General features: G+C 36.6%; 1 long non-coding RNA gene across 1 annotated transcript; it reads right to left on the reverse strand.

The window, feature by feature from the left end:
• Positions 1-5,383: 5,383 nt before the first annotated feature.
• LOC121496687 lies at positions 5,384-8,873 on the reverse strand. Its single transcript, XR_005989310.1, has 3 exons — positions 8,720-8,873; positions 7,557-7,657; positions 5,384-5,561 (listed from the first exon to the last, which is right to left on the reverse strand). It is a non-coding gene; the product is annotated as an uncharacterized LOC121496687 (long non-coding RNA).
• Positions 8,874-13,117: the final 4,244 nt, after the last annotated feature.

The raw sequence follows: 13,117 nt of genomic DNA on the forward strand, positions 1-13,117 counted from the left end.
GCCAAAGTGATTGTCTCATTTTGGCTGCCCTGCCAAAAAAATTTGAGCAGATTACTTTCCATTTTCTGCAAAACATGCTACATCTCATGACCCACTTTGAGTTCTCACCGTTAGTCCACGGTTGGTATACTCTTCTCCATAGTACTAAATGAAAAGGATAGGCTTTGAGACTGAAAAACAAAATATTCTCTACATTAACCAGGGTACATGATACATACCAGAAATGTGGTAGAGGGCTGATGATGACATTCTCAGTCTTTCACAGTTCTTAAAGTTTTGTTGACAGGGCCTTGAATTTTGGTTCTGTGACTGGTTGTGTATTTAAATCTTGCTGAGTCTTTGTTTCCACACATAGATAGGGGTAAGTAATAATAGAATAATCCTTGGTTATTTAGAAGAGCAAGTAATATGTGTAAAAATTGTAGTAAATTGTGAAATCCATTTTTTAGACAGTGAAGTGGCTATGTGGTACACATTTAGAAGAACACAAATTCTTTTTTTATTTTTAGATTTTATTTATTCATTTGAGAGAGAGAGCACACACGCACATGCATGGGGGAGGGGCAAAGGAAAAGGGAGAAGCAGACTCCCCACTAAGCAGGGAGCCTGACTTGGGGCTCAATCCTAGGTGTTGGAGATGACCTGAGCTGAAGGCTGATGCTTAACTGACTGAGCCACCCAGGTGCCCCAAGAACACTAATTCTTATTGCATAGTTAAGTTTGAAAGTCTAAAATCATCCCTGGGTATTTATAAAATGACACTCATCTAGTTTTAGATTCTCATGAGTATAAAAACTCCCTACTGACTTTGATTCCATTCAAACAATGGGTCTTTAACACCCGGTACAGAATGGGCACTGGGCTGAATGCTAAGGGCATCCACAGGAACTAATGCTTGGGCCAGTTCCTCCTACTGCCCACATTCTACCTAAAGAGCTTACAAGTTTCTACTTCTCCCTTTAGATATAGTGTCAGCAAAACTCTGAAAGCCAGAGGACACTGAAAAACAAAACCAAAATAAGCATTAATCTGGCAGAAATGTGGGGTGTGAAGAGAACGTTAATGCAAACCAAAGCCTATACTTTGGTTAGATTTAAGCAGGTCGTGAAGTTCATCTCCACAGAGAAAGGAACAAAGTCTGAGGGAGTACTATCTGCAAAGTTACTGAAATTCATGAACTGTGTATGGCTTAGAAGGGCTTCAGACTATTAAAAAATGCCTTCCAGGGGCTCCTGGCTGGCTCAGGCTAGTAGAGTATGCAACTCTTGATCTTGGGGTTGTAAGCTCAAGCCTCACATTGGGTGTAGAGATTACTTAAAAATAAAATCTTAAAAACGCCTTTCATAGTGTATCAGTTTTCTAGGGCTGCCACAACAACTTACCACAAAAGGGTGGCTCAACACAACAAAAATTTATTCCTTCAGAGTTCTGGGGGCCAGAAGTCAAAACTAAGGCAGTGGTTGGATCGTATTCCCACTGAAGTGTTTAAAGAAGAATGCTTCCTCCTTCTATCTAGTTTCTGGTGCCTCTGGCAATCCCTGGTTTATAGGTGCCTCGTTTCAATCTCCGCCTCCACCTCCACATGGCCTTCTTCCCTTGTGTCTTTCCTGTGTTTCTGCATCTAAACCCCTCTCCCTTTTCTCTTATAAACGTATCAGTCCTCAGTCTTAGGCCCCATTCTAATCCAGGATGAGCTTCACTTGATTACATCTTGTTGGGTCAAAACCTCCTCAGAAGCTTTTCAGGCATAATCTGAAGTCAGGCTCCAGATCCCAAGGTCAGAAAGAGAGAGAGAGAGAGAGAGAGAGAGAGAGAGAGAGAGAGAGATCAAAAAGGCAGACCTCTCCAGACTGGTCAGTGATGTGTTTAATAAGCAAGGGAACTTATAAACTTTTATACAAAACTTGCCTTGAGGGGCAGCCCAGGTGGCTCAGTGGTTTGGTGCCACCTTCGGCCCAGGGCATGATCCTGGGGACCCGGGATCGAGTCCCATATCGGGCTCCCTGCATGGAGCCTGCTTCTCCCTCTGCCTGTGTCTCTGCCTGTGTGTGTGTGTGTGTGTGTGTGTGTGTGTGTGTGTCTCATGAATAAATAAAATCTTAAAAAAAAGAAAACCTTGCCTTTGGCAGCTGCAAAATGAAATCTCTGCATCCACCCTCCAAACCTTGAAAGTTTCTAACAAACTGTCCACATGATCTCAATGCCACATTACGATCTCGAGGCTGTGTCCCTGCTAGGCTTCCGGCAGTGGGAAGGTCCAGCAGAATGTACATTCCAAGGACAGGGAACAGGGTAAAGAGCCTCTGATTGCAAGATTCCAGGTTCACAGACCAACTGGAAGTCACATTCTTGGGATGCCCTCCTCAAACACATCTGCAAAGGCTCCATTTCCAAACAAGGCCACATTCACAGGGACTGGGGGCTAACACTTGAATGTATCTTTTGGGGGTACATTATTCAAACCACCGCATCTGGTAAAAGAAGGGTTTCACTCAAGCCTGAAATATTAGAAGAACAATAGAGAAAACAAAGTGAATTAAAGATTCGTGATTAAAGTACTAAATCAAACCTATGAATTTCTTGAAAACTGGCTTTAATCTAAGTATACAATCCTTTAGAAAAGTGGTATATTTAGGGCACCTGCTCTCTCTCTCTCTCTGTCTCAAATAAATAAGTAAATCTTAAAAAAATAAGAGTAGTATGTATTATTCACCTTTATAGCCACAGAAAATATTAAAAAGTTGAGAGAAAACACTAAACATGAACAAGATAAACAGTTGATATAAAAAATACAATAGACGAATTCAGTAGTCACATAAATTCCACAAAAGAAAAGAATATTTCAATCAGCAGGTACAGTACTATCCCAGAGATCACCAGGAAATGATAAAGAGATAAAATATGAAGGGAAAGCTAGGGGATGCAGAATATAGAAATAAAAATGTCAATATCCAGGAGATAGAATTCTTTAAAGGAAAGAAAAAATTAAAAAGTTCAGGAAATATCCAACAAAAAATGAAAGTAAATTTCCTGGAGTCGAAGGAAGATGAAAAACGTCAGGCTGAAAGAGGCTTAGAGATGCCAGCCAGGAAAAACAACATGTGGACACATTATGGTAAAGTTTAAGAATATCAAAGACAAAGAGAAAACTCAAATATATTTCAGGGGAAAATAGAGGACCAACAAGGAAATGAGAATTCTATGGACATCAAACTTGCACTCCTGTATTAGATTATCTTCTGTCATAAATATTGGAATTTAACTGAGAAAATAAGAGAGCCACAAATGTTGAGGCATCTGAAAAGCTCAGAGCAAATTCTACTGTTAGAAGATATTCTCAATTTTTTTTTAATCTTGAAGCATGTAAACAGTGTAACCCAAGTATTTTCACACATTGTATCTTTTCGTCCATCCCAAAGGCTTTTCTTTGATAAATATTTTCATAAAACAAAATTTTATTCTTTTGAATGTTTTGTGAGACATAAATGCTACAAAACCATACTCATCTCCAATTTCGTTCCATTGTGGCCTAGAATATAAATTTATCCAATTAAACATAGGAATGCCAACAAAAAATTCTTCCCATAAGTCAAGAAATTCAAAATGGCCATTGTTTAATTTGAAATTGTTTGCTTTGAAAGTCAAAACTTTTAACTTTTTGATCTTTCATGATTTGATTTATGAAGTTCTTCCCCTGCTATGATAATAATTTTAGCTTTTCTCTTGTTTATGATCATGTTTTTAACAATTACAATTAACTAAAAGGCCTGAAAGACTACATTTTGCCCTCTTCAGTATGTTGAATACTATGATCAAAAGTTTCCAAGTGATTTTGAACAAAACACAATCAAAATTTGGTAAACTCATTTACAAAAAAAAACTTTATTTTTTTTTTTTATGGCACACCGAGGTTATAAGAAGTTGATAAAGTAGATCTTCAAAGTCAATATTTTTACAATTGAACTGGATGATGGGCCATAAAGAGAAAAAGCATGTACTATAATGTTAAAGTGTTTCTTCTAATTTCAGCATTAGCTTCTTCATAAAAATATTTGTAAATTGTGACAAGTCTTGACTTGATATCAATTGGTAGACTATCAAAAATTGTACTTCCATCTGAATTATGTGTGCATGAGAACCAATTCCACATATGATTGACCCCAATCAGTTTCTTAATTTAGTCTGCTTTGTTTTTCTTTATATCATGACACTGCACTTCACCAAAATTTATACTCAAATAATTCTATCTTTGATGTTTAAAGTTTTAACTAAATTTATAATAAAATTTACAATAACTGTAGGTATTTTATCTTCTTTTTAATGAACATTTGAAGCTTTATTTTGATTGCATAAATTGAAAATATTATGCTATGATTGGAATTAATGTGATGGATTTTTCTATTTGAATCATTTGATGACACTGATATAAAATTCACATCTTTAATTGTTTGCCAAATTCCTCTAATAATAGGCTCAACTTACTAAACAGCTGTTTTTCATTTCTCATTCATGCATAGGAAACCAGAGTCTAAAATAAGTAAAATAAATTTAGATGAACAATCATTTGATCTAAATGAATAATCATGTAATAAAAATTAAACACACTTCTTGCTACTATCCGTATTAAATTATCATCCTTGGACATTTCTTTAATAAGTACCAATTTTTGATATACATAGTTGCTTCTATAGCAAATTTGTATCTTCTGATTCTCTTGTCATTAGTGGTATCATTATGATAGCCATAATGGATGGTAAATGTTCATAAATACTTTCTGCAAGTCACATAGTTATTATTACTTTCTTGGGAAATAGAAAATCAGTACTTAATTTTAACTAAACATGCACTTTCATTTTTCTTTTAGCTTGTTGCTGTCAAAAAGGTTTACTGGGGAAAAATGTATTATGAAATAAAAAGAAGCAGTTATAAAATTATACCTTGAAATTATTGACAAAACCACCGAAGCAAGGATGTTCAGATTGTTATTGATATACCCTACTGCAGAACTTATCAGCCTTTATTTCCCAGATGTATTTCATGAACAACTAAATTGTAATTTCCCATGTTTCCTACTGACTCTAACTGACTACCAACTGCCTGTCTCATGTCTCCATGCATCTCAGAGGCCACTGCAGAACTTGCTTCTGCCACTTTCATCCAAGTAATTAACCAATGTCCAAGAACACTTAATTTTAGAGGAATTTGGCAAATGATGAGCCCCACTCATCGTTTGCAAAATAACGGGGTTAACTGAGTGCATCTGGAAAGGATTGAGAAAGAACATGGATCATGTTCCCAATTTAATCGTGTTTTTTTTTTAAAGATTTTATTTATTTATGAGACACACACAGAGAGAAGCAGAGACATATGCGGAGGAAGAAGCAGGATCCTCAAGGAAAGCCCAATGCAGGTCTCGATCCCAGGACCCCAGGATCACATCCTGAGCTGAAGGCAGATGCTCAACCACTGAGCCACCCAAGAATCCCACCAATTTAACCATGTATTACAGTGAGAATTCTGTTCATTGCATATACATCTCACATGCTACAGGAAGACACCAGCTGAAAAGACAAAGTGAGAGTTTATCAAAACATCCAGCTTTATTCTAATACACCTATAAATAATAATACCATATTTGAAAATAATAAATTCATAATGAATACCAGACAAAATAAAGGACTTCATATTCCAACCTGCAGTTACAGAAGGTCTAGTTCCTCTATGTTTAAGGTTTATATAATAATTTAATACTAAAGATGCCAAAAAGCCTTCAAGATTTAACATATAATTAAACAATAAAGCTATTTATATCATCAACTTTTCTGGTTGGAAGAGGAGAGGAGTCCCAACTGCCCCCTGGGTACATTTTATTTCATTGCAGGAAAAGTTTGTAAAAAGAAGTAGCAGTTACTTCAAACTACAAACTCAAAAATGGCAAATCTCAGAGTGCCAAGAACTAATTTAAAAATAATCTTTTGAAATAAAAGAACCCTTATTTTAGGATAGCAGGTTGAGAACAGAAGTATTAACCATCTAGTAGTTTTAAGTTATCTAAAATTAGACATGTTTCAGATTGGCTATAGGTTTTGTTAAAAATGGGTTGGGAGATTTTCTGCATAACTCAGAGTTCACATGGGGAAATCTGCAGTACAAAGTTCCTTTCTGCCAATTCCTCTCCAAAATGTTACAATTGCAGTTATCTGGCAGTTTTTATGATCCAAAACATCACAATTCTTCACTTTTCTAATTCCATCAAGTTTTCTAATTCAATATTGTGGACATGCAGGATAGAACATGTGCCATTATTACAACAATAATTTTTTTTACTAACTGCAGGTAAAAGAGAACAAAAATGAATTTACTACAATGAATAGCTGACCAATTTTTAAACCCAGACCATTTTGAGGTCATCATATTTGTTTCTATATGTCTCTTGTTACATGAGTGTCAGGGAACAGGGCATATCCATAAATGCCTGAGGTGCTTTGAGACTCAAAGGTAGCCTTTTGCTGGATAAGTCTGGAGAGAAGATAATTAAGCCATGTAAAGCTGAGACCATAGTAGTTTCTCCTGGATCTTTAAATTTTTTATTTCTTCTTGAGCAATCCTTAATTTCTGGGTTTCTTTATTAAAAGGGTCTTCTTTAGATTAAGGTGATTTAGCTCCCCAAAACTAAGTAGCATCATCTAAAGAAGATGAACTTGAGTCAAGAAATAATGGGTTTCTCCTGTTGAAGTTAAGGATTACTCAGAAGATCCTATTTTCTTACTCAGAAGCCATTCTTCACAAAATTATCACATGTTTTTGCTATGTATTTTAAATACCACAAATTTTGCAAAGTGCTACTATAGGGATTCCATCCTGTGACCCACAACTTCACTTTGTGAGCTCACAGTCAAAACCATGGAGAGAAGCCATGGGGTTGAATGCATGACCTCATCCTCCCAAGTTCCAAACTTGACCCCAACCAGATATATGCAAAATGATGTCAAAAATGAAGTTTGCACCTGAGGCCTAAATACCCTCTTTTCTTTCCTTTTCTTTTCTCTTCTTTCTCTTCTCTTCTCTTTTCTCTTCTTTTCTCTTCTTTTCTCTTCTTTTCTCTTCTTTTCTCTTCTTTTCTCTTCTTTTCTCTTCTCTTCTCTTCTCTCTCTTCTCTTCTCTTCTCTTCTCTTCTCTTCTTCTCTTCTCTTCTCCTCTTCTCTTCTCTTCTCTTCTCCTCTTCTCTTCTCTCTCTTCTCTTCTCTTCTCCTCTTCTCTTCTCTCTCTTCTCTTCTTTCCTCACTCAGCCATTTAAATGCTTTTTCCAGAAAAGTCTGTGAAGTTTTCTACAGTGAGGGCTTACTTATGCCCAGAGAGCAATATATCAAACTCTGCTGACACCTTATGGAAGTGACATATTTGTAAGAAACTCTTTTACTCTTTATTCATGCTGAATCACATCTCAAGAGACTATGGGTGGGATAGTTTCTTTCTCACTCAAGGGAAAAGATGCTGACTTTGGGTTGGTTATTAGTCTCCTTTAATGGCCTAGAAGAGGAAGAACAGGTACTCACTGGCTGCTCCTTTCTTCTGTGTAATGAATCTCTCTATGGCTGAGGTGGGCCATCAGAAGGAGCTCACACAAAGTTTTAAGCCTTTTGCAGAGCAGCCAAATCTGTGCAAAGAACCAGAGAAGCAACAGCCCTCAATATGTGACCAGGAAAATATGCTGAGAAATAGAGTTTTCTGACTAAGCCATACCAAGTTCTCTAATATGATTCACTTGAGTGGTAGAACAAAACTTTATCCTTTCTAAGTACCTAGACAAATGATAGGCAGTTGTATGTGGCTCTTAATATTTCTTTCCCTTTGTCCAGACATAAACATATTGGAGAAGTTTCCTTGGAAAAATGGAAGGGGCATTTAGGAGTATGTGTAGCCTCTACCCTGCTGAGCCAAAGAAAGAAAAATTAGACTCCTCAGAAATAGGAAGCACACTGCCTACCTTACATTGGCTTTCTTTTGTTCTACCAACAGGGAAGCTGCCTTCTAAAGCAAAATAATTTGCAAACAGAGTGCACAACTTCTCCCCAATATAATCTTTGGTACCCAACTCATGGGTGGATACTTTATCCTATTTGATTTTTTGAAAACTGTATTGTCAAACATGATAGAACATCAAAAGCACCCTATAAATACCCCATAGGCCTAGATTAGAATCATGTGGAACTCCAAATACCATTAAACTTTAAAGAGAAACCTTCCCAGTTATTTGTTCTGGAAGCCTGACATTAGTGCTTCACCAGTTCAGCCTGAACAGAAAGTTGCGCATTGCCAAAGCCATGGATATCAAGCTTGAATAAGATGGCCCTGGAGCATGGGGAAAGAAGACCATCCATAACTTTGAGAGAGACTGATGTGCTTAATTAAAACAATGGAGTAGGAGGCAGAAAGGAATTGAAATTTTATATTACAGTCTTGAGTATCTATTTATTTATTATTATTATTATTATTATTATTATTATTATTTTAAGCATCTAATTACTGAGTTGACTTGCTTGCAGAGGGATCGTCATTCTTCAAGGCACTGTGCTCTGGAGGCTTTTGAAGGAAAAGAAGGAAACCAACTCCTAGTGAGTATAGCCATTTGACAAGCCTTCAACATCAACTTTTCCTGTAATCCCCATGATAATTTCATGAAGTTCATTAGAAGCACTCTTAACACATATTCACTTACCAGACACTGAAATGACTGATGTTCTTCATTCTCTCCATATGCCAACGAATGTCTGTAGCCAGCTGGGAGGCTGTTCTGTATGCTCACTGGCTTCTGCTCTCACCGTTTGAGTGGTTTGCTTGCCAAACACCAGTTGCATCAGTTTACAAACCAGTTACAATTATAATTAGGTAATCTAATGAAATAGTTAACATATCAATGAAAAAGAGTGAAAATGAAAGAAAGCTGCTGTTTCTATGAAAACTAAGTTGAGTAATCTAAAACGACTCAGTTTAAAGGCAAGCCAACTAAAACAAAACAAAACAAAAACTGTAATCAGATTTGTCACAGGCCAGACAACTGTAAAAAACTAAAAAATAAATAGAGTGGAGATAATGTGAGTGGGAATAAGGATCTGGAATGATTGTGCACTTAAACTAAACTGTAAGATTTCAGTCCATTTAAAAACAAAGATACAAGATAGTTGACAATTCATCATATATGTTGCTTTTGCAAGAAAGGAAGGACTCTAACTTTAATCAGAAAAATGCCTTAATCCTGCACCAAAATATTGGGTAATAAATGCACTTTTCTGTGTTTTAAAAAATGTTGCAGGTAAATGCCTATTCCTGCTTAAAACTCCACTCTTGAGCTGAGTTTTTGTTTGTTTGTTTGTTTGCTTGTTTGTTTGTTTGTTTGTTTGTTTGTTTTTTAATTAACCAACCAAGTACTGGCCCTAATTGTGTCAGACATGAGGGCTTCCACTAAATTCTGAGCCCCATTTTATAAATGAGGAAACTAAGGATCAGAAAAAAGAAGTCAATTTCTCAAAAAGCCACAGCTGGTTAATGGCAGAGCCAGACTTGGCTTTTTGCTGTGTCTAAAATGGAATTAGTTAATTCTGTGGTTACAACTTTCGAATCCCATTGTCCTTGTCCTTGTCATTGCAGTCCTTGTCTGAAGCAGCTCAGAGGCTTGCAGGCTTCTTACAGCCCAGGACTAAGGTCACAGGGACTTCACTCAAATGCCTGAGGGAAGATCTCCCTCAGGGGTTCTCCTGATCCCGGAGTCCTGGAATCTGCCTTTCTCCCCAGCCTAACCAGGCTGGCTACCTTCTTTGGGTAGAATTGCTGAGCTCTTGTTGGATCTCTGCTTCCTCATGCCCTGTAACTGGTAGATTAATCCCACCTCCCCTTGAAATGTGACCTGGAATCTTTGCCTGGATCTGGTGCTTCCAACTTCCACTTGTCTTAGAGTGCAGCTTAGGCACCCATCATTTCATCTCATCCGGATGGTTCCTTGTGACCATTTGCTCTAGTTTCAAGATCATGTTTTCGTATATCCTTTTTTTTTTTTCATGGTTTCCTATATCCTGATAAGAAACCAAAGTAGAAATTTTAAAGTTTCTTTTAATTTCAAAGTTATGCTTTTAATCTGAATCTTTCAAATATTAGTCCCATCTCTAAATATTTTTATAGCCTTCATCTTAATCTTGTCTGTTACTGGGCTCATCAGAGAGCTTTCCATACCCTGTGAAGATGCAAAGTGATCAGCCACTAACTCTTTTTTACCCTCCTGTTGACTCTATTCTCACTGTTTTGGAATTAGGACAATTTCGGTCAAAATCTAAAAGGAAGCCTTAAGCAGACCTAACTGACCTGTATTTCAGGCTATTTGATTAATCTGAATTCATAGGAAAGATGAGTGAGTGTTCTCTAGAAGTCTACATGTACCACACTGAACTCTTTTCCACCAATTCACCATTCTTAGGGGAAAAATAATTGTAACTGAGCAGAACTGAGCAGCGTTTTTACTTTCTTTAAATAATAATTTTGAGTATGTTATCAAACAATGGAATGTCAAAGGTTTATTCATTTATTTTAGGGAGGGCATCAATAAGCAGCTGAAACAGGAATTCATAATGGATGGCCCAGCTTAACCCTAATATTTCACTGCACCCACATTGTCATGACACAGCTGTACAGAACAGTGTGAAATCATCAGAACTAATGAGTTGTCTGTGAAAATGTTGCAGGCTAAAATCCTAATGAACTATTTAAGCTGAAAAACTTAAATATTTTCATTCCTATAGTGAGAGCTTATACAAATGAATTTATGGATATAAATATAATGAAAAAACTGGAAAATGGTAAAAGGAATCTTAAATAAAGCTTCCTCTTTCATGTATGGGCCTGATTTGAGCTGTTATGCCTAAACTCAAACTTTTGTCTGATATCCCTCAACAAAGAAATAACTTAAACCCATTGCCAAGAGCATTTGCTTCTACTAATTTCATATCCATGATAAATGATCTCTAGGTTCCCATGAAAATATTCTAGAATACAGAACATATTTTCATTTAGGATGAATCTGGGCTTGTAAGAGAGAAATAGAGCAAAAAAAATTTCTTTTGTATTGAGCTGTTGCACCTTGAGTCTGTTTTTCAGTTAGCCTACCCTACCTAACATGGGATGATAATAGTATAGGTTGGGACAGAAAGGCATGGGATGGTAAGCTGGATGAGGTGCGGCAGCCTAGGCAACGCTTCTGCCATTGAATGCTGTCTCCTGTTCCTCCTGGAAGTTTCATACTTCATTCCCTCCCAGCTCCAGCCAAGCTTGGGGAATCAAATTGGAAAGGCCAAAGGAGCAACAAGTTACTCTAGCTCTAGGTGACATACCAGAAGGTTTGGATACTAAAACCATTTGGTGACCCTTTCCAAATGTTTGACTCTAGCCAAATAATAACCTGAATTAGTTTGGATCAAATTGGTATTTTCCAGCACCTTAAATGTATCATAAAAGCCAGCATTTTCATAACTCATCTACTTACCTATGGAGTTTCTAGGGACTCCTGTAGCAACAGCCACCAGGTGCTTAGAGAGGGATATTTAAATAAAGGGGCTTCACCAGAGGCCTCCAGAGTTAACCTGTGCAACAAGCACTTTGTTTTATAAGAAAATGTTTTTCCTTCCTTGCTGGTGACTGTAGAAAGAACATATGTGGGACATTTGGGTGTGGTGACAAACACCTATGGTACAGATGAGGATATTTGTATCCTAAATGCATCCTAAATACAAACCCAGAGTTAGAAAGGGGAGGGCAAAAGAAATGGACAACGATCTAAAGAAGATTTTAGATATGTACTGTATATCATATAGAGCACTAAAACTATAATGGTAAATCAAGATCATTAAGCACACTTAACATTTATCATAAACATATTTAGGAATCATGACCTGAAAACAACACTCTAATCAGCCTTTTCAAAAGCTTTTAAGTGCATCTATTAAATCATGTCAGAGTTCAGATTTTCTGGTATAGCATAATAGTCTCCTAAATTACTGTCTGAGGGCAGCCTGGGTGGCACAGTGGTTTAGCATTGCCTTCAGCCCAGGGCATGATCCTGGAGACCCAGGATCGAGTCCCATGTCAGGCTCCCTGTATGGAGCCTGCTTCTCCCTCTGCCTGTGTCTCTGTGCCTCTCTCTCTCTTTCATGAATAAATAAATCTTTTAAAAAATAAAAATAAAAAATAAATGAATTACAGTCTGAGACACCTTGGGAGATAATTAGAGAATTTAGTAATATTAAGTTTTTGCAAATCTTTGGGATTCTCAAATGTCATAATGAGTACAGAAGTGTGGACAATGTTTTCCTTTTTCTAAGTCTAAGAACATAAAAGATGGATGCTTACTTAACCATAAACAGAAATGTCAGTCAAAATTTAATACCAACTTCCTAGGCTCATCAGATTATGCCTACAAAGGCTAGAGAGGCTCAGAGATCTAAATCTAAGAACTAAGACTATAAAACTCTTTGGAAAAGAAAATAGAAGAAAAGCTTCAAAAAAAAAAAAAAAAGAAGAAAAGCTTCATGACATTAGATTTGGTAATAATCTCTTCTACATGACACCAAAAGCACAGGCAACAAAAGAAAAATAAACTGGACTATATCAAAATTTAAAATGGAGACTATCAACAGAGTGAAAAGACAACACACAGAATGGGAGAAAATGTTTTCAAGTCATACATCTAATAAAGGGTTAATATCCAGACTATATAAAGAACACTTACAACTCAACAACAACAACAACAAAACAGACAAATTAAAATGGACAAAGGGCTTGAATAGATATTTATCCAAAGATATACAAATGGCAATAAATATCATGAAAAGAAGCTCAACATCATTAATCATTAAAGAAATGTGTATCAAAACCACAATGAGATACCCCCTTTCATCTTCTAGGATGGTTATTATTAAAACAAAAACAAAAACCAGAAAATAAGCATTGGTAAGGATATAGAGAAATCAGAATCTTTGTGCTCATCTGGTGGGAGTATAAAATGGCACAGCTTCAATGGGAGACAGGATGGCAATTCCTCAAGAAGTTAAAAATAGAATTGCTGTGATTCAGT

This window comes from Vulpes lagopus, chromosome 8, assembly GCF_018345385.1.
Source record: "Vulpes lagopus strain Blue_001 chromosome 8, ASM1834538v1, whole genome shotgun sequence".
NCBI lineage: Eukaryota > Metazoa > Chordata > Mammalia > Carnivora > Canidae > Vulpes > Vulpes lagopus.